This window comes from Cricetulus griseus (assembly GCF_003668045.3).
Source record: "Cricetulus griseus strain 17A/GY chromosome 1 unlocalized genomic scaffold, alternate assembly CriGri-PICRH-1.0 chr1_1, whole genome shotgun sequence".
Taxonomy (NCBI): Eukaryota; Metazoa; Chordata; class Mammalia; order Rodentia; family Cricetidae; genus Cricetulus; species Cricetulus griseus.
Window position 1 is genome coordinate 2,711,332 of NW_023276807.1, and position 25,707 is coordinate 2,737,038.

At 41.1% G+C, this 25,707-nt stretch overlaps 1 protein-coding gene across 2 annotated transcripts in view; it reads right to left on the reverse strand.

Annotated features, from left to right (window-relative positions):
* Positions 1-25,707, reverse strand: part of Lims1 (LIM zinc finger domain containing 1) — a 106,783-nt gene that overhangs the window by 47,618 nt on the left and 33,458 nt on the right. The gene's annotated exons all lie outside the window — the stretch shown is intronic.

The window sequence follows — 25,707 nt, forward strand, 5'->3', positions numbered from 1 at the left end:
AGAAGACAAATTTCCCAAGAGGTGAGAACTTATCCACAAACCAAATTATGAACCATTGAGAATGGTTCAAATACACTAATAAAATGATATGGATTGAATGGAAGCGAAAATGCTGTCCTATCTCTAATGATAGTTTCTATGCTGGCTGTACCCGAAGCCAGTCATTTATGGCTAGAGTTGCAGCTCAGTAGCAAAAGGGGCCCTAAATTTGGTCCTCAGCACTACAAAAGAAAAGCAAAACAAAAGTAGGTAATAAGCTGGGTATGGTGTGTACAACTATAATCACAGCACTAACCAGGGAGGCTGAGATAAGAGGAACATGAATTTGTGGCAAACCTATGCTAAATGATGAGTTGCAGGGCTATATAGTAAGACCCTGTCTCAAAAACCAAAAACCAAACAAACAAATAATGACAGCAAAACCCCCAAACAAACAAGTAAATGATTTTTTAAAAAAGATTTTATTTATTTTATGTGTATGAGTGCTCTGTCTGCATGTATGCCTGCATGTCAGAAGAGGGCACCAGATCTCATTATAGATGGTTGTGAGCTACCATGTAGTTGCTGAGAATTGAACTCAGGACCTCTGGAAGAATAGCCAGTGTTCTTAACCAGCTGAATCATCTCTCCTGACTCCAAGTAAATGATTTTCACCCCTTTAAAACAGTAGTCCTTCTATGGATGGCAATACTTATCTAGTAACATTAGAACAATGACCACATGATTATTCTCAGAGAATAACCTATCCATAAATGCTCTCTGAAATATGGGAAATCATTCTGTTAAATGAAACAATCCAGAAAGACACAGGTTTTTCTCTCATATGTGGGGAGAGCCCAAATTTAAACACACACACACACACACACACACACACACACACAATGGAACAACAAAGAGCATCAAAAGAGGGAAGGAGGAGATCAGAAATGGGGACTATCTGTGGGGAGGAAGAGAACCGACCACTGTGATGAGTGGCAGAGGGGGAGGACAAACTAGAATAAGGTATAATGATACATATGTATGAAAATGCCAAAGAATGAAACCCATTCTTTGCCAGGTGGTGGTGGCGGCGGCGCACCCCTTTAATCCCAGCACTTGGGAGGCAGAGGCAGGCAGATCTCTGTGAGTTAGAGACCAGCCTGGTCTACAGAGCTAGTACCAGGATAGCCTCCAAAGCCACAGAGAAACCCTGTCTTGAAAAAAAAAAGGCTAAGAGCTAAGGGGAAGGAAAATAAGAATAAGTAATTCAAAAAGGTAAAGTGTAATTTTACATTGCTGCCACGATTATACTTTTAATTCCCATGTGATAGGTAAGACTTGTTTCCTGGAATGGAGAAGGAGGGGTGAAAATCACCTGATATATTTTATTAATCTGAGCACAAATATAATCAGAAAAACAGTATTGTTATGGCTCATGTTGCAATGTCAGCAGTTCCTTATCCAGAAGTCACTATGTCACTAACTCTGCAGGTACAGATTACCTCCAGGTACAAAATATATAAACATAGATTTATAAGCTGCTTATATAAACAGACTGCATCAGGTTAAGTTACTGTCCTTTATACTTAGTATTTTCATTTGAACTTAGGCAACACAAGCCATTATTTATTAGTCACGCTTTGGTTCTACAGTTGCATCTACATTCATCCTTACTCTGGCAGAGCCAAGGAGACAGAACCAAACCAGGAGGCTTTTTTCCAGCTCATTCCACCACTGCTAACTGGATAAGGAAGTCATTCTTCTACATTGTTGCTTCTGCTGCATTTCCACACTAGCAGACCTGAGAAGTTAGCACAGGTGGAATGGCCTGCAAGTCCCAAAATATAGATTATCCAAACCCAAAAGTAATGGCCAAACTTTGGAACTTTTAGGCAATTTGTCATTCAATAATAATAACTCTGCTTAGACATGCCTACTATTTATCACTATGGTACTGCAGTATATTTTAATTGTTTATCATAGTTTTTGTTTTTTCCCATTATTAGATACTATGTTAAGAACATATCCCCAATTCCATGGGAGTAGAAGCTTTAATAAATGTAGACTGAACCAAAAGTGCCCAGACAAATGCGGAGTAAATCACAACACTCACAGCCTACAACAGCTTTTTTTACCTAGACATTTTTCCAGCAAATGTCTATGAAGAACGGGTAGAAAATACTTTACGATTAATCAACCACAGGCAAAGCAAAAGACTTTAGCTTTCACTTTTATGTTCAATGGTAAATTTTAACTTTTAAGATACAATCAAGTATATTCAGAACTTCTAAGCCACCAGTCTTGTTTAAAAGACTGGGGCAAGGGTCTGTCTCTGAACCTGTGGGTGATGTTCCCCACCCCACTGGAAGTCTGAAAGCCTCACCAGTCCTCCTTCTCTGACTCTGCCTGCTCAGAACTGAGTTCCCAGTGTCTGAGAGATGCCCAGCTTGTTACTTGGGAGCTGGGATCAACTCTGGTCCTCAGGACTGCAGAAACAACCCAGAGGTAACAAATCTTATTTTAAAACCCAAGCAAGGGTCAGAGTCTCTTGGTAAGAGCCCACTGACAACATGGACACTGCTGAGTGAAACCCTGGGTTTAAACCCCAACTGCTCCAACATTATCAGCTCTGTATTTTTTGAGTTCTCCCTTTTCCTTTCTTTGTGGAAAGGGAGAAACTTGCTACAGGGTGATTGTGAAGATCCAATATGAAAACACTTGCTCCATCATTAGAAAACAATAAATGGCACAAAAGGCTAAAAGCTGGTTTGAAAAAAATATTGAATTTACATTTCTATATAATATTATTTAATAATTATTTTGCAGTAGGCATCGAACTTGACAAGGTGTCAGAAAAAAATGCATTTAAAATCTTGGTGAGGTTTGTAACAACACAACAGAAGTGCTGACAAAATAATTTTTGATCATTACAAGAAGTGGAGGAGAAGTGGAAACTTTATACACTACTGGTGTGACTGTTCTGAGCAGTCCTGAAAAAATAAAATACACACTTAGCCAAATCAAAGTGAAACAAGCATACATCCATACAGAGACACACATGTGAATTTCATTAGTAATTTTATTTGAAATAGCCAGACTGGAAATAAATCCTATGTCAAACTCAAAATAAATACTGTTCATAAACTACAGTAATAATAAAATAGAATCAATTATTGATAACTGTACCAAAATGAATGCATCTCAAAATAATTATGCTGAGTTCAAGTAACCAAAACAAAATAAAAATATGGGGCAAGAGAGATGATTCAGCTGGATAAGAGCACTGGCTGCTCTTGCAAACCTGGGTTCAGTTCCCAGTACCCACATGGCAGCTCACAACTGTCTGTAACATCCCAGTGCTGGGGGCACTGATGTCCTCTTTTGGTTTCCAAGGACATGAGGCAGGCATGTGGTGCAGATATACATGCAGGCAAACACTCAATAACATAAAATAAAATTTAAAAGCAAAGAATATAAAATTCTAAAAACTGCAAACTAATCCAGTGACAAAAATTGGATTACAGGTTGCCTAGGTATACAGGAAAGGAGAGGCAGATGGGGAAGAACCCTAGAGAGATGTGAGGCTAACAACAACACACTGTGGACTGTACGGACGTGTCATCATATATACATCCATCAATACTGATCAAACTGCACAAGAAACATACTTTACTGAGATTCAATATAATGACTTTTTTAAAAAAAAGTGTGGTGGAATGACCTTTAATCCTATCTACTACTGTATGAGATCACTACTGTGGGCTGAACTGTGTCCCCATAAAATGTCATGTATGCTGTTCTCTGTTAACTTTATATTTCATGAGTTGGTGGTGGTTCATATCTAACACCCCAGCATTTGAGAGGCCGGGGTAAAGACTGCTGTAAATTAGAGTCCAGCCTAGACTACATAGTAAGATCTAAGGCAGTAGGGAAACACATATTAAGACCTGTCTCAAGAGACATACAAATAAAAAAAATACCCTTCATGTATTCATTGTGCTCCTAAAACACAGGAATATGAATTTCAAATATGCTTTTTGATTCATTTCAGAGTTCTGACATATTACTGATTTTATCTATGCATACAGCTAAATGGTGGGTGGTAGGAATGGGTAGGGCAGAAACGTAACTATAAGACAGAGAGGCAAAGATCTGAGATCATCTCAGCAACAGGCCTGGGATCAGGTGAGGATTTCTGCAAAGAGGCAAATAGGGAATTTTTGTCTTTGTGGGCCATGCAAATCTGTATAAATGATACAACTGCCAGTTTAACACAAAACCATCACAGACAACACATAGAAATAAGAATGGCTAAGTGCCAATAAAACTATATACAGATATAGGAATATGAATTTCATGTTATTTTTACATGAAGAAATATTCTTTTTATTAATGTTTTCATTATCAGAAAATATAAAATACCTCTAGGTTTGTGGGGCTTATAAAATTAGGCAGTGGATTAGATTTGGCCTGAGGGTCATAGTTCACTAACACACTAAAATATGTTTTAGAGTAGGCACCAAAGTGTGGAGTTTTGATTTGTCCCTCAATCAGTTACTTACTCATCTCGGTTTCCTAAAAGCAAACATAAAAACACTGCTGTTTAGGTGGGAAATATTAAATATTTTAAAGGAAAGAACAGCTAAGAATATATATATATATATATATATATATATATATATATATATGGACAATTTTCCCCCACTGGCGGGGGGGGGGGGTGGGGGGGAAGAGATCAGTACTCCTAAACTCAGAATGACTTCTAAGCTTCCTGAATTTCCAGAGCTCAAATATAGTTAGGCACATTCCAGGCACAAAGTGGGCACAAAATAATGTTCAGGCTCTGGGCATGGTGGCACACACCTTCAATCCCAGCACCCAGGTGGCAGAGGCAGGCAGATCTATGAATTCTAGGTCAGCCTGGTCTACTGAGTAAGTTCCAGTTCAGCCAAGGTTACAGAGTGACATTCTCTCTCTCTCTCAAAAAAAATCACAACAAAACAAACAAAAAAAGGAACTTTTAGGTCATATTTAATACATCCAAACAAAACTCTATAAAGCCAAATGTTATGTCACCCTATAAGTGTCTTTTATCAACAATTTCAAGTTTAAAGCTACAATTATTTTCATACACATTATAGACTCCTTCAAAACACTACATTTTAAATTTCAGATCACTCTTTTATTTAAAACTAAAAGAAAAACGTTTTCTGACAGTGGCCTTTGCTCTGTTCTAGTCTTCAACAAATCTGTTAATCGTTTACCCACATGCCAAGAAAAGGAACGTGGTAGCAAAGAGTTAAAAGTATTAATGGGCTTTGTACAATAATGAGATAACCTGAAAGATACTAGATACTTCATGTACTCAAACAAATATTGCTCATAGGGAAACATCTGTTGATCCTATGCCAAAAGCTGTTTCCTGAGTAGAGAGGATATGTCTTATTCATCCCTGAACCTTTATTTGGCACACAGTAGGCACTCAATTAAAATTAGAAAGTGATGTCTTATCAATATTCTCAAGATAATGTCTGCCTCACAGAGATGGCTGTAAGGATTTATATAATGGTAATGATATATACTGTTGGTAGCTTTTAAACCACATTTACAAGAACTGAGTTACTGACACTTGGGGGCACCCAACTTCAAATTCATTACTCTCCTCACTCTTAGCTAAGAAAGCTGTGTTAATACTAAAATATAACGGGGGGGGGGGGAATCCTAATCTCTAAACTGATTTTACAAGACCATGGGAAAACTGACAATTATCTACTTTTTCTGTTTGAACTGCATTATAAATATGGAAAGTGATTCTCTGGTATTAGGAGACAAGAGGGCAGAAACACAAACCACTGTTGTTACCACTGAGGAACTACATCACCCAAATGGGTCAAAAAAAAAAATTCTCTTCTTTAATTCATTGGCACAAACACCACTTAACAATTACTTCTTTTTATTTAAATTCTAGGGGATAAAAATCTAGTTTTAAAGATTAGTGTAACTTTATAAACTACCTCCCAGGGCATGAAGTAATTTTATTCATGGGTACTTTAGGTCTGAAAACAAGTAACACATTTTACAGATCTTAATTTTTTTTTTTTAAGATGAAATTCTAAGAGTCTCCGATCTGAAACTGAAACTGTTTTTTTTGCTAACTCCACTCCTGAATTCTGAGAATATGAATCTGGACTAGTGGCGTGGCTCATTGGTTGAATAATTGCCTAACATGTAGGAAGCCCTGGGTTGGATCACCCATCTCAAAGGGAGAGATCACAAGTAAAACATGTAACATTTCAAACTCTGAAGCCTTTAAATTCTGCTTTCTCTGATGAATTCCCAACTAATACAGCAAATGTTGCTAAGGGTCACTCTACATTGTAAAAATGAAAGCGTGTGTACTAGCTAGCATCACCAACAGTTCTTCAATGCCTATGCTGTTCAAAAACTGGCAAAAGTCAGTGATTTTCAAGTAAGTGTCTGTCTCTGAAAGTACAGGTCCTGTGATATAGCTGGCCACAAAGTCGGAGATGCTTAAAAGTTTGTCAGTTGTTCCCTGTCAAGAGACAGTAGTAACAAGATTAGATGGCACACTGCCACCTAGTCAGAATATTCTGATACTTGAGTTCAGAAACAAATGAAAGTTCAGATACAGGAATTTATTTTTCCAAATTTCTCTTTACTGCACTTTCTGTCTGCAGGAAAACAGGAACACTTTATGCCCAGGAAAGAGAAAATCCAAATCCTCTTTCTCAGTAACACAGGGGCTTAATGCTCTAGGGACTTTCAGAACACCAAATCTAAAAGAACTTTTTTGACACTTACAGATAAAAAACAAAACAAACAAACAAACAAAAAACCCCACAAAACATCAAACTATGAAACGTGCTGGTTTTAGATAAATTAACTTGAAACCTAAAGCAACTTCTCTCTTGTTAATCTGGTCTCCAGAGTTTTGATGTCCTTTATCCTAATGACATTCAGCAGTTCCACAACATTCCTTTGTTACATCACTTCAATAACAAAGAATCCCAGGAACCCCTCCCAGCCCCCACACCAAACACTACAAACTGCCTGCCACATACTCAAAGTCAAATTTCTCACAGAAATCTGCTCTGATACACCCAAACAGCTACTTCTAACCCACAGGGAAAATCAGTTCCTTCCACTGAAAAGCTACTCTGGATGCATCGCAGGATGCCCCAGCAGTGCAGGTGTGGAGATGAGCTACAGTGTACAGGCTTGTGTGGGCTGGAAAGAGTGGGAAAGGACTCCAGTCCACAGAGGCTCCTTCCCTGAGAACACTGCACCATCCACTGGGGTCAGAATCCCTGCAGCAACCCTCAGGAACCCTAACCCTTAGCCAGCCTGACTCTGCCAGAACTCACCTCATTTCTTTCTCAGGGAGCCCATTTACTCTTAGACTGTCAGGACGCTCTCGCCTTCTCCGGTAGAGGCCCGACTGTGAAAGCTCCTTAAGCTGTAATGCAGTCATAGTTGTCTCTGCACAGCAATTAAGGATACGTTGGAGCGCTTATGCTAGGCGGGTGTTGCCAGCTGAGAAAGGCAGTGTCCTCTGCGGAAGGACCTCAGCACACCTGACTCTGGGTTAGAAAGCTCCAGGCAAGGCAGGCCAGGCCAGTCGGCTGAAACAGCTTCCTGTTTCTTTGGTACACACCCTCCCCAGCAAGACATGACTTGCCTTATCTCTGAGCCCTGTACCTAGGGAAGGGGAGTCAGTGACCCACATGCCCACGTGGTCACCAATAAGCAAATTTCTTATGAATAATCACACCAACTCCTTTATAAAATCTCTCCAATATTCTTTTAAATTCTTTTAAGTTGGGAGGAAAAGATCTAGCAAAGCAATGCTTAAAGAAGGGTCCAGCCCCGTTTTATTTGCCAGGAAATCCATTAACATTTCACAGACAGCTGTCAGTATAGAGAAGTGCCTGGTCATCAGTAGCTCTCCGGGACATTTTCCCTAAAGGAAAAAAAGGCAGAATTCCAAAGGAATCAGTCAGATTTCTTCCTCTCTCACTAATCTAAATGGTCCTTAGTAAAGAAGTGTCTGGTCCACCCCCTCCCCTTAAATATTACTAAAAAATTCATAAATGGGAGGAAGAGCGTTTCTCCTATTAAATCCTGTCCAACAATTTTCTGATTCCATCACCTCTGCTGGGTAACACTTATCTCAGGCTGTCAGCCAAAGGTGCCAATATTTATCCATGTATCTGATCTTGGAAAGGAAGGGGAAGGGGCTGCAGATGACAGAGAGGACATGGGAATGCTGTGTCACCTGCTTCAATAATGTTAAACAGTACACCCACCAGGCCAATTAAGTCCTTCTCAGGACCGACACCACAGCACAAATACAGGCTAGCTGCTGGCTAGTTAATGGTTCTACTAATTTTTCTTTAGGAAATGTGTACCATGCTTTTGTTTTTAGACTCCTCTCAACAAGAGTGCAGAAAGGGGACTGGAGAGTATAGTTCACTGGAAAGTGTATTCTTAGCATGTGCAAGGCCTTAGGTTCAATACTAAGCACCACCCAGAAAGAAGATGTACTTCTACTGCATAATGTCACCAGCAACTTTACTTTTAAGTTGTTGGTTTTTTTTTTTTTTTTTTTTTTTTAACTGATGCCACATGCTGACAAGGAAACAGAGCTTGGTGATTACTGAAATTTACTTACACAGGAAACAGAACTGTGTGGGATGGATCCTGTACCGATGAGTCTGTGGTTAAAAGGATGTGAAGGCCGAAAGAAAACAAAAGTTCCAAGCCCTGTAACAAACAAGCTATGACAACTGTTGGCCTCTGACTTTTCAAATGGCTGAGCCGACAAGTAGGAATTTTAGTAAATCAATGTTTATACTGCAATGAAACTGCTGCAAAGAATAAAATTAAATTCTGAATCTTTGCCGCTTTCTTTTGGGGGTGGAGGGCAGGAAGGGTAGAGACAGGGTTTCTCTGTGTTTAACAGCTCTGGCTGTCCTGGAACTTGTTTTGTAGACCAGGCTGGCTTGAAACTCAGAGATCTACCTGCCTCTCTGCCTCCTGGGATTAAAGGCTGTGCCACCACTGCCTGGCTGATGAAGGCTCTTTAAACCACTCTCTTCATGAAGACAGAGAGACAAAGTAGGGAAAGGGAGGTTGGCTTTTACCTTTCTCCTTCACCCCTGAAGATACAGAGCGAGGTAAGAATACACAGGCACCAACAGGGACTCCAAAACTTTGAAAGAAAATTTCACAAGCTTCAGCAAAATACACTATATCGACTAGCATTTGATAGTCTGCAGCCAGCACTGGCCCCATGCCACTACCAGGTAAGGGTGCATACCCAGTGCACCGCAAATATGGGGCAAAAGATCTTTGATTTTTTTAAAAAAGCTTTTATTGTTGCTTTGTTTCTGCAGACAAGGTCTTACTATGTTGACCTTGCTGGTTTAGAACCTGCCACACAGACCAGGCTGGCTTCAAACTTATAGAGACCTGCCAGCCTCAGCCTCCCAAGTGCAGGAATTAAAGTGTACATCACTATGCCCAGACCCCTTTTTATTTATTGAAATGGAGTCTCATGTATCTTAGGATGGCCCTGAACTCACTAGATAGACAAAGATGTCTTTGAAAGCCCTAATCTCCCATCTCCACCCTCAGGTGGATTACAGGTGTGTTCCAATTTAGTTGCATAGTTTATACAATGCTGGGGATTCTTGCATGTTAAGTAAGCATTTTATTAGCCCCAGCCCTCAGACCTGAGCTATATGTCCCCAGACTCCTTGTTCCTTTTATCCTTCAAATACGTTTTTGCACAGAAAAATAGTTGCCAACTGTGCCTGCCTAATTTTAGGTTCATGAGTGGTTCAGTTAAGTCTTCAGTTTCAAACAACTGTCTGCATAATTTTTACAGTACAGAGGTCTAGACAAGTGCTTTCCCCCATGTGACTCTAAGTAGAGATCTTTCCTACTTAAGATTTCTGCATTCTTAAGATTTCAACTGCCACTTCAGCCTTATATTCAATGCAGAATTCATACCCCTGGTTCTCATGTGGCCTCACCACCGCATAATATCCCTAACTGGAGACTTTGCCTATCCTTGAACCTTGGAATAGTGATCACTTCATAAAATTCCTTGGTCTCTCCTATTCCTATTCCTAGTGGTTACAAAGAACAATGGAACCCAAGTTGTTGCAGCTACGGGTTTCCAGCCTGCCTCTACTCTTAAGCAGCTGGTAGGTATATAAGCCTCGTCACAACTTTCCATACCATTCTGTCATTTCTAGCTTGCTGGGTTCTTGTTAACTCTGGCATGAAATAGCAATATGCTCCAATTTAATATCAACGGCAAAGCTGACAATTTCTTCTGTAAGTTTAAACTCCTGACTGAAATGATTAAATACAAAGTTCTACTGAATACTCTGCAAGACCTTTCTTCTCTCAGGCTAACAGCTACCCCATAGTTTTTTATTTTTCTGGGAATCAGGGACCTTTTTGTGATTCTGATAAAATTAACTCACAGAAACTGCACGTGAACACTACATTTTATAACAGTGTTATAAAACTGACAGGCTCCTTTAAAAGCCCACAGGCAACTCATTATATCTTCCCTGAGCATCTGCCTCTCCGTTTTCTGAATAACACCAATCAGTGTGGGTATTCGAGGCTTCACCATGTGTGCTGCTCTGGTCCTATCTGCTCAGCAGTAGGCTGTGTACTGCTTGGAAAAGTTCCTCCTGACTGCTCTAAATTTCTCTCCGCCACCAACCTTCTAATCTATTTAAACTATCTTTTAAAATGCAGGTCGATTACTTATTGACCCTTCTTAAAAACCTTTCCATGGCTCCACTGCCTTTATAACAGTATAAACAAAGAGAATGGGGTGTGCCATCTGGTGCCAGCCAAGCCTGCCCCTGGCTCCTAGGCCCCTAGCCTTCTGGATTCCAGGCAGTTCCTAGGACAGATTATTCTTACTTCCTGGTTTCTGCCAATGCAGCCTGTAAATCTAGAAGGAATCTTGCAGGGCAAAGACAGGATGCCTTTCTAGACCTTGCAGGCCAATCAATCCCCTTTGCTCTAAGGACTCCTGTGCTTCCCCTCTATAATCAAAACAATGAAGTCTCACTACTGGCTGTTTAGTTGTTTTCTTGAGACAGGATAATAAGTAGCTCGGGCTGTCCTCAAACTCATGGCAGCCTGCCTGTCTCCTTAGAGTTTTGAATATTCTGCTCTTAATATTCCATATTATCTAAGTGAAATGTAAAATTTTCATTTATTTTTTATCTCATATGCATGAGTGTTCTGCCTATATGTGACCACATGCATGCCTGTGCTCCTGGAGACCCGAACAAGGTATCAGATTCCCTGGAGCTAGAGTTACAGGTGTTTTAAACCATCATGTGGGTTTTGGGAACTAAACCCGGGGCCTCTGTTAAAAGCACTTAGCTGAACAATGGTTCAGCTCTACCCCCTCTAAATAAGATTTTAAAGACATATTAATTATTTTATAGTTTTAGAATGTATTTCATGAAATTTGAGAGCTTATAATAACTGTACGTTTGAAGAGAGTTTTCCACAAGTATAAATACTCCTGGGTAAGACAAAAAATTAGCTTAAATGTTCATCTAAACTTGTCAAGTATAGTTTTCAGCAGCCTGTTACAAGTAATCACTTCAGGCACACAGAGAAGGGCAAAGAAGCCTAACTGAGCCTCAACCATCTAGGTTTGGTCATGAGTATTACTGAGTCATCTATTTCTTTTTCTTATAGTTAACAAGAGCTGCAAAACAGCCTCCATGCAGAAGTGTAATTAACCAGGGCTTATTATCAGTATCTTTTATGCTAGGTCCAGAAGGCCTATAAACTGGATGAACAGCTGTGCAATTTCAGACCATTAACTTATATATGTGATGTGCAACAAGAGAAGAATTTTGTTTCATAACTAACTTTGGATTTGATAGAAAAAGATTCTTTTTGGCTTAAGTTTTGTCTCACAGATAATAACTTGCAGGGAAAAACACATTAGAAGCTGGAGACATGGCACTTACTGCACTTGCAGAGGACCATCCCCAGTGTCTGTCTCTTGCTTATAGATTAAATGTAAGCGCTCAGCTGTTTCTGCTGCTATGCTTTGGTTTTGCGAGCATGAACAGCAGCCCTCTGAAACCATAGCCCAATTAGACACTTTCTTTCCTAAGCTGCCTTGGGCCTGGTGTTTTCTCACAGCAACAGAAAAGTAATAAGGCATCCCTTACCCCCACTTGTGTACTATGGCCCTTATCCCTACTTGTGTACTGTGGCCCTTACCCCCGCTTGTGTGCTGTGGCATGCACACATGCACACACGCACACACAATCAAAACTTGAAGTTCACAGGAACCTGACTGAGTCAGAAACAGGGCAATTCCTCTTAAAAATGGGATCATCTACATTAATAAATATTCTCAAGAGCAAGGTTTCTTGGTAAATTTTCAAATAGTTCAGAATAAAATTCTAAGGTTATCAAGCCAAGTACACTCTATTATTTGTTTATTTTACTCATTTCTAGGACTAAAAGCATGTGTCAGCACAGCCAGCTGCAATAACAAACGTTAAACTTGATTTATTGGTGTCTAAATGTGTGGTATGTTGCAGGTATGGATTTAGAGGACAACTCTGCAGAGCTGGCTTTCTCCTACTTTTACAAGGGTTCTAGCTGTTAGAAGTATCACCAGAGCAATATGCCAAGTGCCTTTACCCACTGGGCCATCTCATCTGGCTTCTAATCTCAGTTGTTTTTTAAGAGCACAAGATGGGTTGGGTGGAAGGTCCTAGAGAGAGTGAGCAACACTAAGATGATAGTTTCACTTCTGGAAACTTACTTGTTGTTTAAGTACACAGGAAGTCATTTTGTTATGGTGAAAACAGGTTAGGTTAATGGTGGGGTTAAAGTAGTGGTGGGGTTAATGGTGAAGTCTAGAACACAGGAAAGGGGAAATAAAAAGGCTTGTAGCTGGGTAGCAGATAGCCAAGCTGACCAGGTAAGAGGAAGGACGAGGCTCCGGGGGAAAAGAAGCCAGTGTTGGCTTGGCAAGTTGGATCCCACTCCCACAAAACTTGCTCCCTTACTAAGGAACAAGTAAAAGATATCACCACTGTTCTTGCATATATAGTTGCTTCTAATGCAGCTAAATAAAACAGAAACTTAATTATGGATAAGAATAGCCGGCCAGGACAAGGGACCTAGATATGAGGTATCTAAGAAAGACTGCAGCTACACCATGGTAGCCATGATAAAGAAGCTAGCTCCCCACTATAGTAAAACTACAGATGTTCATGGAAACCCCAAAACAGAGAAAGCACAGTCTCATTCATGGATGACAGACCCTGCCAAAGTCAGAGACCAGCAACACCTGCATGTTGGCGTGAGAAGCAATGCTTACTCAGGCTTGTGGCCAGCAGGCACGCCAAGATCAGAACAGGGGTTTCAACTCATATACATGAGCACCTCTTATTTGGGTAAACTTTATGTAATATGGATTGGACCAAGGGCATATGCATACAAATATGGGCCCCTTATTGGTTCAACTTGTGGTTAATTCCACTAACTCATGGGAGTTTTGTGACAGTGAGCATCTGGCATACTTGATACAACGGTCTCCTTCATTCTCAAGGGTGGCCCTTTTTATCCTTGTTTTTTGTTGTTGTTGTTTTTTTGTTTGTTTTTTTCCTTTTGGAAACAGAGAAGCTAAATTCAATGTTTATGAGTCTTGTCCCAGGTTAAGATTATCTCAAATTAGGGGTTGGAGAAGTAGCTGGTGAATTCCTTGAGGTGCTAGCATGAAGACCTGAGTTTGATCCCCAGAACCATGTAAAAAAGCAGAATGTGAATAGAGCCAATCCTGCTGGTGGAGGTGTGGTTGTACAAGCCCCAGAGCTGAGAGCATGGGAGAGCTGTCTCCATTACTCATCTGTCATGTGGTAGCATGGGCAGGGGAGAGGTGCTCCCCTCCCCCATCAACATCCAAGGCAGGTGAGCTGGTCCTCCCCCTCATCACAAAGACACAAAGAATAAAAAACAAAATAAGCAGACTGTGGCACTCTCTAGTAATCCAGAGGTCAGAAGATCCCTGGAGTTCTCTGGCTACCCTACTCTGCAAGATTCAGGCCAATGGGAGACTGTCTCAAAAAACAAGGTAGGGGCTAAGGAGATGGCTCAACAAGTATGAAAACCTGAGTTCAGATCTCCAATGCCCATGTAAAAAGCTACATGACTGTGGCCCTAGCTCTTGAAGAGGAGACACATGGGTCCCTGGATCTCTTCAACCAGACAGTCTCACCAATTGGCAAGTGTGGGTGGAGAGACTGTCTTAGAACATAAAGTGAGAATGGTAGAGAAAGATACCCGGTCACCCCCCCCACACACACACACACACTAAAAATAAGCTAAATAAAAAGGTAGATGGCTCCTGAGGAATGATATACAAGGCTGACTTCTGGCCTCCATAAGAACTTGCATATACACAAACATGTACCAAACACATATACCCCTACACACAAACACTGAAAGAAAAAAAGATGACTGTGCTCCCTGCCTCACTTCTTTCTTCCTCTTCTGTAGTTGGAAATCCCGTTCCCCAAACAGGAACCAGGGGCAGCTTTTTGCATTCAGCCTTAGCAAATATTTTCTGAAGGCCTCCTCTGTGACCTTCATGTTAAGCCCTCTGTATGGAGGCAGGAAGACAAGAAAGACACGGAGCAACCTTTAGGCAATTCCTGCTCTTTATGCTCTTCATTTTCTCTTAGGCAAACTACTCCAAAGATGTGAACTACATGAGACATCCAGGACTAGAAACAGGTGTTGGCCACCCCAGCCTAACACACCTGCCTTGGGAGAGAACGGAGCATCTGCTCAACACAGCACTTGTACCTGGAGGGCAGGAAGACAGACGTGAGGACTGCATCCTTCCTCCCTAGAGTATGTTACAACTCAAATGACTAAGGATAATGCCATACTATCCCAGTATCATGTGCTTCCCAGTCTTCCACCCCAAATTGCTGCATTGACCTTGGAACTGTTTCTGGGACTGTCCATGACTTTGACCATGGTTCAAACATATTATGTAGTGTCCAAAAGATGATGCTGAGTCTTGCAAGGAAAGCAGATGTTACTAGGCAACTCTAAATCCTTCACTAATGGTTTTGTCTTTAAAAACACCATACCTCTGAGCTTGGGCACCAAGAAACTTTCCAAAGGTATGAGTCTGCTCTTGGTTTGGCCATTAATAAAGGACTCAATACTTATAATTGGCTTAATCACTGTGGTTGCCAGTAATTATCTCACCTGGATCATTTCCCAACATACTTTGGGTAAGGGGGACACACAGTTATGGGAAAAAAAGTAAAACATTAGTATTGGAGGTATAGTTAGTTCATCAGTAGGGCACTTGCCTAGCAGGAACCACCCCTGGGTTTAATACCAACATCCCAAACAAAGCAACAACAAAACCCAAACAACATAAACTTATAACAGCTGTCTACACAAACCCAGATTTTTGCATAAGAATGGACTTTAAACAGCAGTAGGGCAGTGGTGGCTCACACCTTTAATACCAGCACTCAGGAGGCAGAGGCAGGCGGATCTCCAAGAGTGTAAGATCAGCCTGGCTACATAGTGAGTTTACGTATAGCCAGAGTTATATAGAGAGACTCTGTCTCAAAAACTAAACCAAACCAAACTGAAAGTTACCATTGTTTCTTTAGCCGTTTCTGGGGAGAAAGGAACTTACCTCAGATGGGGCACCAGTGACAGACTACAGTAATAATTCCACCAAAGCTCAATTTGGTGAATCAACCAGCTTATTGGGCTTATTTATAGAGCAAAAGTCAGGGGTTACTTACAGAAGCATGGATGACTTAATGACAACTGCATTACTAGGAAATCCACTTCAGCAGGGGCGACAACTAAGGATATCTGCATCCCTAAAGCTCCCTGAATAACATGCAGTCAGGTGGGCCAGTTTCCCCAGGAGATGTAAGTTACACAACTTTGCAGATACCTTAAGAATCTTGTACATTTCAGGGATTTCCTAAGACATTATAGCTTCATTTCCTTTCAAAGTCTTAATGAACCTTCATCAGGACAGCATATTTCAACTGTGAGGGAGCTGCTACATATATGTATGCCTACCACTTTTTAAGTAGCACAGCTGCAAATATTGTTTCTATTCATTCTTCCTGCCTACTGTATACTTTACAGCATATCTATGTCTCTTAAGCATATTGCTAAGTAAAACACTCATTATGGGGGGGGGGAGGGAGGAGAGAATCCAAGCAGGACTTGGTGACACACGTCTGTAATTCCTGAATTTGGGAGGTTGAGGCAAGAAGGTCAAGAGTTTGGGACACCTTGGTATGGTTATCCTGCTTTAAGAACGGGAAAACAAAACAAAACAAACAAAAACCCAGCTAGTGAAGTATCTATTATATGTGAAAGAAGATGAGACAGAGGTGCTTTTTCATATTCCACAGCAGGCAGCTGCAAGTCAAGCTGAACCGAAGGCTGGGAAGAACAAATGTGGTTCTTTTCCTGGCCCTGGAATTCACAAGGTGTATCTTAAAAGTCAGTAGTGGCAACAATTAATGGTCATGTCAAAATATTTTCACCAGGTTACCAAATTCTTAGGTTCAGTATAAACTGTAATCTTAAAGGCAACAAAGGCAACAATGGTTTTATTCCCTTATCTCAGGCATCAGTCTTATTCCTTTCATTCACTGATTTTGCTTTTTTTTTTTTTTTTTTTGTATCTCTGGCTGGCTTATGTGGACAAGGCTGGCTTTAAATGCACAATGATCCACCTGCCTTTGTCTCTCAAGTGGTAGGATAAAGGCATGTGGCACCATGCCTGGCCACTGCTTGCTATCTTCTTCCTATCTCATATAGAAGTTCAATTTGGCAAAAATCAAAAATTTCAAATTGATAAAAATAGGATTCCGGCCGGGCATTGGTGTCACATGCCTTTAATCCCAGCACTTGGGAGGCAGAGGCAGGCAGATCTCTGTGAGTTCGAGGTCAGCCTGGTCTACAGAGTGAGTGCCAAGATAGGCTCCAAAACTACACAGAGAAACCCTATCTTGGAAAACCAAAACCAAAAAAAAACAAAAACAAAAAAACATTAGGGCTGGAGAAATGGCTCAGCAGTTAAGAGTACTTGCTGCTCTTACAGACCCAAGTTCGACTCTCACCCACATAGTAGTTTACAACCAGTTCAAAGGGATCTGCTACCCTCTTCTGGCTGTCACAGGCACCAGGCATAACACAGTACACATACATGTATGAATGCAAAAGTACTCAAACACACAAAATACAATTTTAAAAACAAAGAAAAACCCATTATTTACTACACAATATTACTGCTCCAAAGCAGTTCAGAGCAACGGAAAATGACAATGTAAACATCTACTTGACATGAAAGTATAATGTTCGTTTTGAGTTGTTCTAACAAAATACCCAAACCTCTGAAGGCTAAACTAGGCAATTGTATTTGGTGAGTAGAGTCTTTGGGGGGGGGGGGCGTCGACACAGGGTTTTCTCTGTGGCTTTGGAGGCTGTCCTGGAACTAGAACTTGTAGACCAGGCTGGTCTCAAATTCAGAGATCCATCTGCCTCTGCCTTGTAAGTGCTAGGATTAAAGCCGTGCGCCACCACTGCCCAGCAAGTGGAGCCTTGTTTTATGTCAAGACATGGTAGGAGCTCTCCAATAGTGGGAAGCCCTGGTGGAGGGTGAGAACACAACAGTGAGAGGGCAATGCATGTAGAAGACAAAAAGGTGGAGTGGCCTTGATTTAGAACATTTCAAGGAAGTGTATTGACTAAAATACCCTTGATTGGTGGGAACTGAGAGAGTAGGAAATACCTGTGTAGAGAGAGAAGACAGGACATAGAAGGTGCTGCATGTGGAGACCTCTGTGTAATGTGACAAACTGTCAGGAAGGTGACAAGAATGGACTGTTTGTTTTTGTTTTTCAAGATAGGGTTTCTCCGTGTACCAGCTCTACTGTCCTGGACCTAGCTGTGTAGTCCAGACTGGCTTAGAACTCAGAGATCCGCCTGCCTCTGCCTCCCAAGTGCTGGGATTAAAGGTGTGTGCCACCCCTTCCTAGTGAATCACAAACTTTCTAAACCAAGACCTCAGCTTTCAGGTTAGTATGGAAAGTAACCTGGGTTCAGACAAGGTTCTTGTGAGTAAGGGCCAAAGAGATACAAACACTCAATACAATCGCATTCTGGAGGGCAAAGAGAACACACTATGCCTACCCACCCAATGTCTAACTCTCACATCCATCACAGGTTGAGCTCTGCTCTTGCCTACAAGCTAAGGGGATGCCGCTATTGATCATATGATCATATAAATAAGCCTGCATTTAAAAATATTTCAGCTGGGGATGGTGGCATATGCCCTTAAACCCAGGAGGCAGAGGCAAGTAGATTTCGGAGTTCAAGGTCACCCTGGTCTACAGAGCGAGTTCCAGAGTTCCAGGACAGGATAGTGAAGGCTACACAAAGAAACCCTGCCTTGACAAAACAAACAAACAATTCAAGTTACAGAAAAGTGGAGTGTTCTGAGACTAAGACAGTAAGGAGGACAGACTAGCTGGTAAGTTTCCTGCAAGGGCCTGTGGTACAGGACTTAACTATGTGGCTAGGGGGAATGTCAGAGGGACAAAAAGGAACATGTTTTAATGAAGCCAGTGTTCTGATTCTATGAGTGACTTGAAGCTGCTGGTGTATGAGTATTCTCATGTGTGTGAGCTCATGTGTATGCAGATACACACGGAAGCCAGAGTTTTACACTGGGATGTGTCCCTTGTTTACTCTCCACCCAGAACTTGCTAACTAGCCAGATTGTTCATGGGATACTGTTTCTACCTCCTGAGTGCTGGAATGAAGACAAGTGGGCATTTGCACAGGTGTTGGGAATCTGGATCCCAGTTCTCATGCATGTGCCACAAATGTGTTACCCACTGAACCACTTCCCCATGCCAAAGCTGCTATTTTAAGTAGGATTGGCATGATCAATATAGGCTAAGAGTCCCTTCTTTTGTGAACAGGGGAAGGGGGATGAGGACCCAGGCATGCAGGAAGAGTGTAAGTGGCAGCATAAGAAAGGACATTGCTAGAGCCAGGATAGTGGTGAACAAAACAGAAAGAAGGGTGTGAGGTGCTCCAGGAAGCAAAGTGGAGAAGCCAAGTAATGGACTAGGAGGGGCAGAGGGAGGCCGAGGGCTCTGGCATTATTAACATTTTTCTTCACATTCTTTTATCTACATAGCAACAAGATAGACCTGGTGAAGCACAGCCTGAGCTGTACTTCATGGAGCTGTAATCTTGCTCATTGAAAGGCAAGCATTTAAAGCCTACTGTGATTAAAATACAGTATTTGTAAAAGTTCACATAATTAACGAGGGAATATATGTCTATTGGCAGAGTGCTTGTCTAGCATGCACAAAATTATGGGTTCTATCCCTGGTACCACGTAAAAACTGGGTGTAGTAGCCAGGTAGTGGTGGTGCACACCTGTTAGCCCAGCACTCAGCACTCGGGAGGCAGAGGCAGGTGGATCTGAGAGTCTGAGGCCAGCCTGGTCTACAGGGTGAGTTCCAGGACAGTCAGAGCTGTTACAGAGAAACCTTGTCTCAGGGAGAAAAAAAAAGAAGAAAAAATCTGGGTGTGGTGGGGCCCAGCACATCCCTGGTACTCAGTGATTACAAGGCCAGCCTGGCTAAGTCAGACCCTATCTCCAAAGGTGTATGGGGTGGGGTGGGGTGGGGGGCTCGTGGAGGGTGACTCAGCAGGTTAAGCATTTAACTTGCAAGTATGAGGAACTGAGTTTGGTCCATAGAGTCCTCTTTCTTTTGATATATACATTTGTTTTTGAGACAGGGTCTTAACAATCAAATATATTACTAAACTAATAAACTCTGTTTAGAATCCAGTTTAAACAGACCAACAATAGAAGGATATTCTTAAAACAAATGGGGAGATGTGATTACAAACCAGGCATTAGATGCTGCTGAGGAATTTGCTCTTTTTGTCAGGTAGGCCAGCAGTGTGTGGTTTCCTAATGAAGCGGCCATCTCAGAGGCCAACTCTGATGCATACCAAGATGCTATCAACTGATATCTGAGATCTGCTTTTAAATATCTAATTGAGAGGAAAATCAATGGGAACTGGTGTGGCAACAGAGCAATGAAGTCCAGGCAATGAGAGTATACAAGAGTCATTTCTTGTTTGTATTAAAATATTTTCCCAATGAGGCCTCTGAAGACATTAACTTGACACAATGGCAAGTAAGACCATACAAAATACATTCAAGGATGTGTTAAATTCCAAAAGGAGGTTACTGAAACAGAGGAGAAAACATTCTAAGTGGAGACTGAGGGCTGCCTCAGGGTATAACTAGCAGGTGCACAGACTGATAGACTGAGGAACTCTGAATCTTATTTTGAATCTAGTCTACATGATGCATGTGTCATATGGAAAAAGCTGTAAAGAGTTTGAATTCAGGGAAGGAAGGATTATAAGCTTGGAGATACAGAGTTTGGAAGTCCTTCACACGGCAATATGAACTATAGGAGCAGAAGGAAGAAGACATCCAGCGAGTGCATGAGTGTGTGCGTGGGTGCTTGTGTGTGTATTGGGGTGTGTGTGTGTGTGTGTGTGTGTGTGTGTTGGGGTGGGAGTAGGATTCATGCTTTTTTAGGGAAACATGATGATGAGAATAAATCCATATAATCAAGAATAGCACCCATACCTACATGGGTGATTCTTTTACATGCGTCTAGCTGAATCATGTCCCAGTAAGACCACTTCAAACCCTTAGCAACTTTCCCTGATCTTCCACTCCTTTTACACCAGCTTTCCCGCTCCTAGCAGATGACCCCTCCTACTTTAGAGAAAACATCCATCCTCAGAAGGGAATCACCACAACTGCCTTTACGGCCTATTTTCACTATTCTTCCCTTATATCAAGACGACCTGTGTTCCTCGGGGCTCAGTAAACAACATAAAATCCACCCATGCTGTTTATATAACTGTCATCTTTTCATTGAAGATAGTATACAGCAACAATCACGGTGTTAATGCTTTACATTTATTGGATTTAATCCTCAAGGCATCCCGAAAAATGAATGGCAGAAACAAGGCCTACATTTGGTATGTGATAGCACTAGATCTGAATGGCCACCTTGCAGAGGCCTTATTTATAAACACATCACCATGTCACTTCTCTCAAAGTCTTCTAGTAAGAAACTCAATTTTAAGAGCTGTAATCTCTTCAATGTGCTATCAGATAGCACCAAAAGAAAACCAATTCACTGCAGCTACATAAATCCACATTCAGAAACCATAAAAATCTGAGAACCTCAGGCTGTTTAGTACAGTGTATAATCATATACACTGTATAAAACCATAATAAGCAATCTGCTTTACTATTAAGAAAATATAAGCATGTAACAAAAGCTTAAAGACATTCACAGGGGTGACAGAGACCAAATTCAATTAAGTTGTCTCCTTCTAGAAAAGCACAGGGGAGACTAGCTAACTGGAAGAAGAAAAGTTTCAAGCACAGTTGTGATGTCTTAATTCTAAAGGTGGCTGTTGCATATTAGAAGCTCTTTTTATCAAATTCTGTTGTAAAACAAAGAAATAAACACAGTGGCTCCTGCCTGTAGGCACTGGCACTGGGGTGCCGTAACAACAGGACTGTCATAACTTTAGGCCAGCCTGACCACACAGTGCTTTTGAGGCCAGCCTGTACTAGAGTGAGACCCTGACTCAAAAGCCAAAGTAAACAAATGCAAACATAAAATACAGACATCTTAGACTATGTAAGACTGCAGTTTCTAAGCCCTCTTTCTGCCACCATGTGGCTCCTACGGGTATTACAAGCACACAATTTTCAGAAGGTGAAGTGTTCCACTACTGCATGAGCAGAAACACAAGGTCACCATTTGATTCGTAACCAATGCTAAAAGCATATTCTGAGCTAGGTGTGTACTTAGAGTGCTTGTTAGGACCTGCACTGAGGACACAACCACCGTCCCATTAACATACTTACTTCCAAATAATGCTAAGTACACCAGAAGACTTAAGCAAGGACTCACTTAAAGGAAAAACGGAATAAGAAACTTACTGGGGATAAACTATAAGATGAAACAATCGATTTAAGATACACTAGCGATTAAGTATATCACTTAGTATATCTCTAAGACTAGTAAGAACGGACAGGAAGCTTTACTTTTAGGCATAACTAAGTAGGTAAATAAGGGTATGTGCATAGACTTCAAAACTAATGTGTAAAGAATATAGATGATAGAAACTCTGTCCATAGTATTACTAATTCACTTGTACAATTTGTTATTTTCCCCAATTTAATACTTGCCTTTTTGAGGCAGGGTCTCACGTGCAGTCCTGACCTAAAACTCACTAGACAGACAAAGCCTACCTTGAACTCAAGAGATCCACCTGCTTCTTCCAACAACAAATTGGCTTTTCCCTGACGGCTCTCCAGATCAGCACACACTGTGTCTGATTCTGGCATTCTCTATCCAAATGAACTTGTGGTTCATGCTGTCCCCGTGTTGTGGAGCCTCCCAGGGCTCCTCGTGAAGCAGTGAGAGCTGAGATTCACTGAACTCCAGGCCAATCACCTTGCATTTGTCCACCATAGGCAGCTCACTGCTGGGTCATCTCCCAGGAGTGTGGCAAACAGCATGTAGACCAGAAATGCTTGCTGAGTAACTCAAGTTCAGGAACCTCATAGAAACATGAGAAGGAATTTATATATTGGGAAACTTTTTCTTAGTGATGTATACAGATCCACTTGAACCTACATACATGAAAACTGAAATTTACAAAACAAGGCCGTTGGTTCACAAAGACACAATCTGCCAGACAAGGCTGATGCCTTCCTATAGAGAAGCCTTACCTTGGTAAACTTTGTAAGACTATGATCTTCATCTCTTTTTGTCTGCCTGTTTTGGATTCTCCTGCTGAGACTCTTGAATGCAGGGATTCCAGGCATTGCACGCCTGTCTGATCTTCAGCTGCTGAAGCTCAGCATGATGCTGTCAGCTCCTTCCAGATGAAGACTCTCATCCCTTAAGACATGCCAAAGCCACTCCACCCTGTAGAGGTGACTACAGTTCTCTATGCCTGTATTGAGTTTGAAGTCTGTTTCATGATAATCTGACTTCCTTGCATCCCAAATCACGGGGTGTCTCAAAATCCCTCAAGTCTCTTGGTCTAAAATATATTCAGCAGGGTGTGGAAATGTTCAGATGGAACTCCAGCACTCAGGAGGCAAGATTCAGAAATCTGAGATTAGTCTGGCCCTATGTAGTGAAACCTTGTTTGTTTGTTTATTTATTTTGAATCAAGGTCTCACTATGCAGCCTCTGCTGGTCTGGATCCTCCCCTGCCTCTGCATCTCCCTCCTGAGCAATGGGAATAAAAGTGTGTGCCACCACACCTGGCTAGACTCTGCATTTACAAAACAAGTTCAAAATTCATAAGATTCCCAGTATATTGACTTTCATAGAGCAGACACCAATTAACAGATAGGATGATGATAATGATAAAGAAAAGTGGTAAGAATACCTAAGGAACTACTTAGAAGTTAATTTGTAATCTGTAGAATTTATAGGTGAAGATTAAAAGAACAATATTTATTTGCATTATGGGCAGAAAAAACAAAAATTGCACAAAGAAATTATTATTATTAATTTTTTGAGGGCAGGCAAACACACCAAGTACCTAACCTGGTCAGTGCTACAAAACAGCACCCTCTAGTGCCAGTTTGTGAATCTGCTACTTTTTGCAATTATCAAGAGGCAACATTTTTTTTTTTTAAGAGGCAACATTTTAAGTGTTCCATTTAACAGCCGGCTTTATAAAAAAACAAAATGTTCCCAGCACTCAGGAGGCAGAGGCAGGCAGATCTCTGTGAGTTCAAGGCCAGCCTGGTCTCCAGAGCGAGTGCCAGGATAGGCTCCAAAGCTACACAGAGAAACCCTGTCTTGAAAAAAAACAAAAAAATAAAATAAAATAAAATAAAATAAAAAGACACTAGACATCAATCTCTGGCCTCCACATGAACACACACACACACACACACACACACACACACACACACACACACACACACACACACCTCTGCACATATAACATGCACACAGACAAATAAATATGTCTAGATACATACACACCAAAAGCAAAAAAAGAGGGAGCACTGGTATTCATAATGTATTAAGGCCCCTTTAATCCCTACCTTCCTTTTCTTTTGTGGCCCTGAGAGGTGAAAACATGACAACACAGCAGGTAGCAGTTTGCTGTGTGACAGGTATTAGAACTCTGCCCTAGTATCCATAGGGGCTTCTTCTTCTTAAGATTAAGGAAATGTTACTGAACAAGCAATTTAGGAAAGAGTCAGAAACTCAGAGGGAAAGGTCAGTTCTGTTCTGCCCAGAACTTTGTCTTCTGCCTGATCTGCCCTCTGAGAAAAAAACAAAAAAACAAAAACAAACAACAAAAAAAAACTGCAAGACTGGTCAGACAGCTCAGTGTGCAAAAGTACATGCTTCCAGGCTCAGTGACTGTTGTTTAATGTCAGAATTCATATGGTGAAAGGAGGCAACTGCACACTGTCCTTTTTTTCTCTACACTGATGCTATGCTATTACAAAATAAATGTAATATATAAAAGAAAAATTTAATCATCATGGGACTAGGAAGATGGCTCAGTGGGAAAGTGCTTGCTGTTCAAGCATTAAGATCTGTTTATGAAGCTGGGTGGTAGCGCATGTCTTTAATCCCAGCTCCTGGGAGACAGAGGAAGGTAGATCTCTATAAGTTCAAGGCTTGCCTTGTCTACAGAGTGAATTCCAGGACAGTCAGGGCTACACAGAGAAACCCTGTCTTGAAAAAAAGGAGGAAGAGGATGAGGAGGAGGAGGGATGGAAGGAAGCCCCAAATTAACAAAAATAGAGATGAAAAGGAGCAGGTTACAATAGACACACAAAGGAAATTCAAATTCAAAGAATTATAAAGACATACTTTAAAAACCTGTATTCCTTAGGGCTGGAGAGAGCGTTCAATGATTAGGAACCCTGGCTGCTTTTCCAGAGGACCAGGCTGAACTCCTAGCATCTACATAATGGCTCACAACCATCTACTACTCCAGTCCTAGGGGATCTGCTGGCTTCTATGGGCACTGTATGCACGTGGTACACATACATACCTGCAGGCAAAACACCCATACACATAAAATATAAATAAATAATCTGTATTACACCAAACTAGAAAACATAAGTGTAATGAATGAATTCCATGATATATAACCTACTAAATTTAAATAAAAATCAAGTAGGTCATTTAAATAGTCCCATGACCACTTGTAAAATAAAAGGAATAAAGTCTCCCAACTAAAAAAAACAAAACATCAGATGATGTTAAGGAATTTGGGGAGCCCTACCCTCCATGGGGAGCATGGGGGGGGAAGGGCTGGAGGGGGGCTGAGAGGGAGGGGAGGGAGAAGGGATTGACATGTGAAGCAAGCTTGTTCCTAATTTGAACTAATAAAAAATAAATAAATAAACAAATAAAAATAACAACAACTTGGGGCCAGATGGATTCATCGAGAATTCTACCAGACCATCAATGAAGAAATAAATTATTCTGTAAAATATAAACTAAA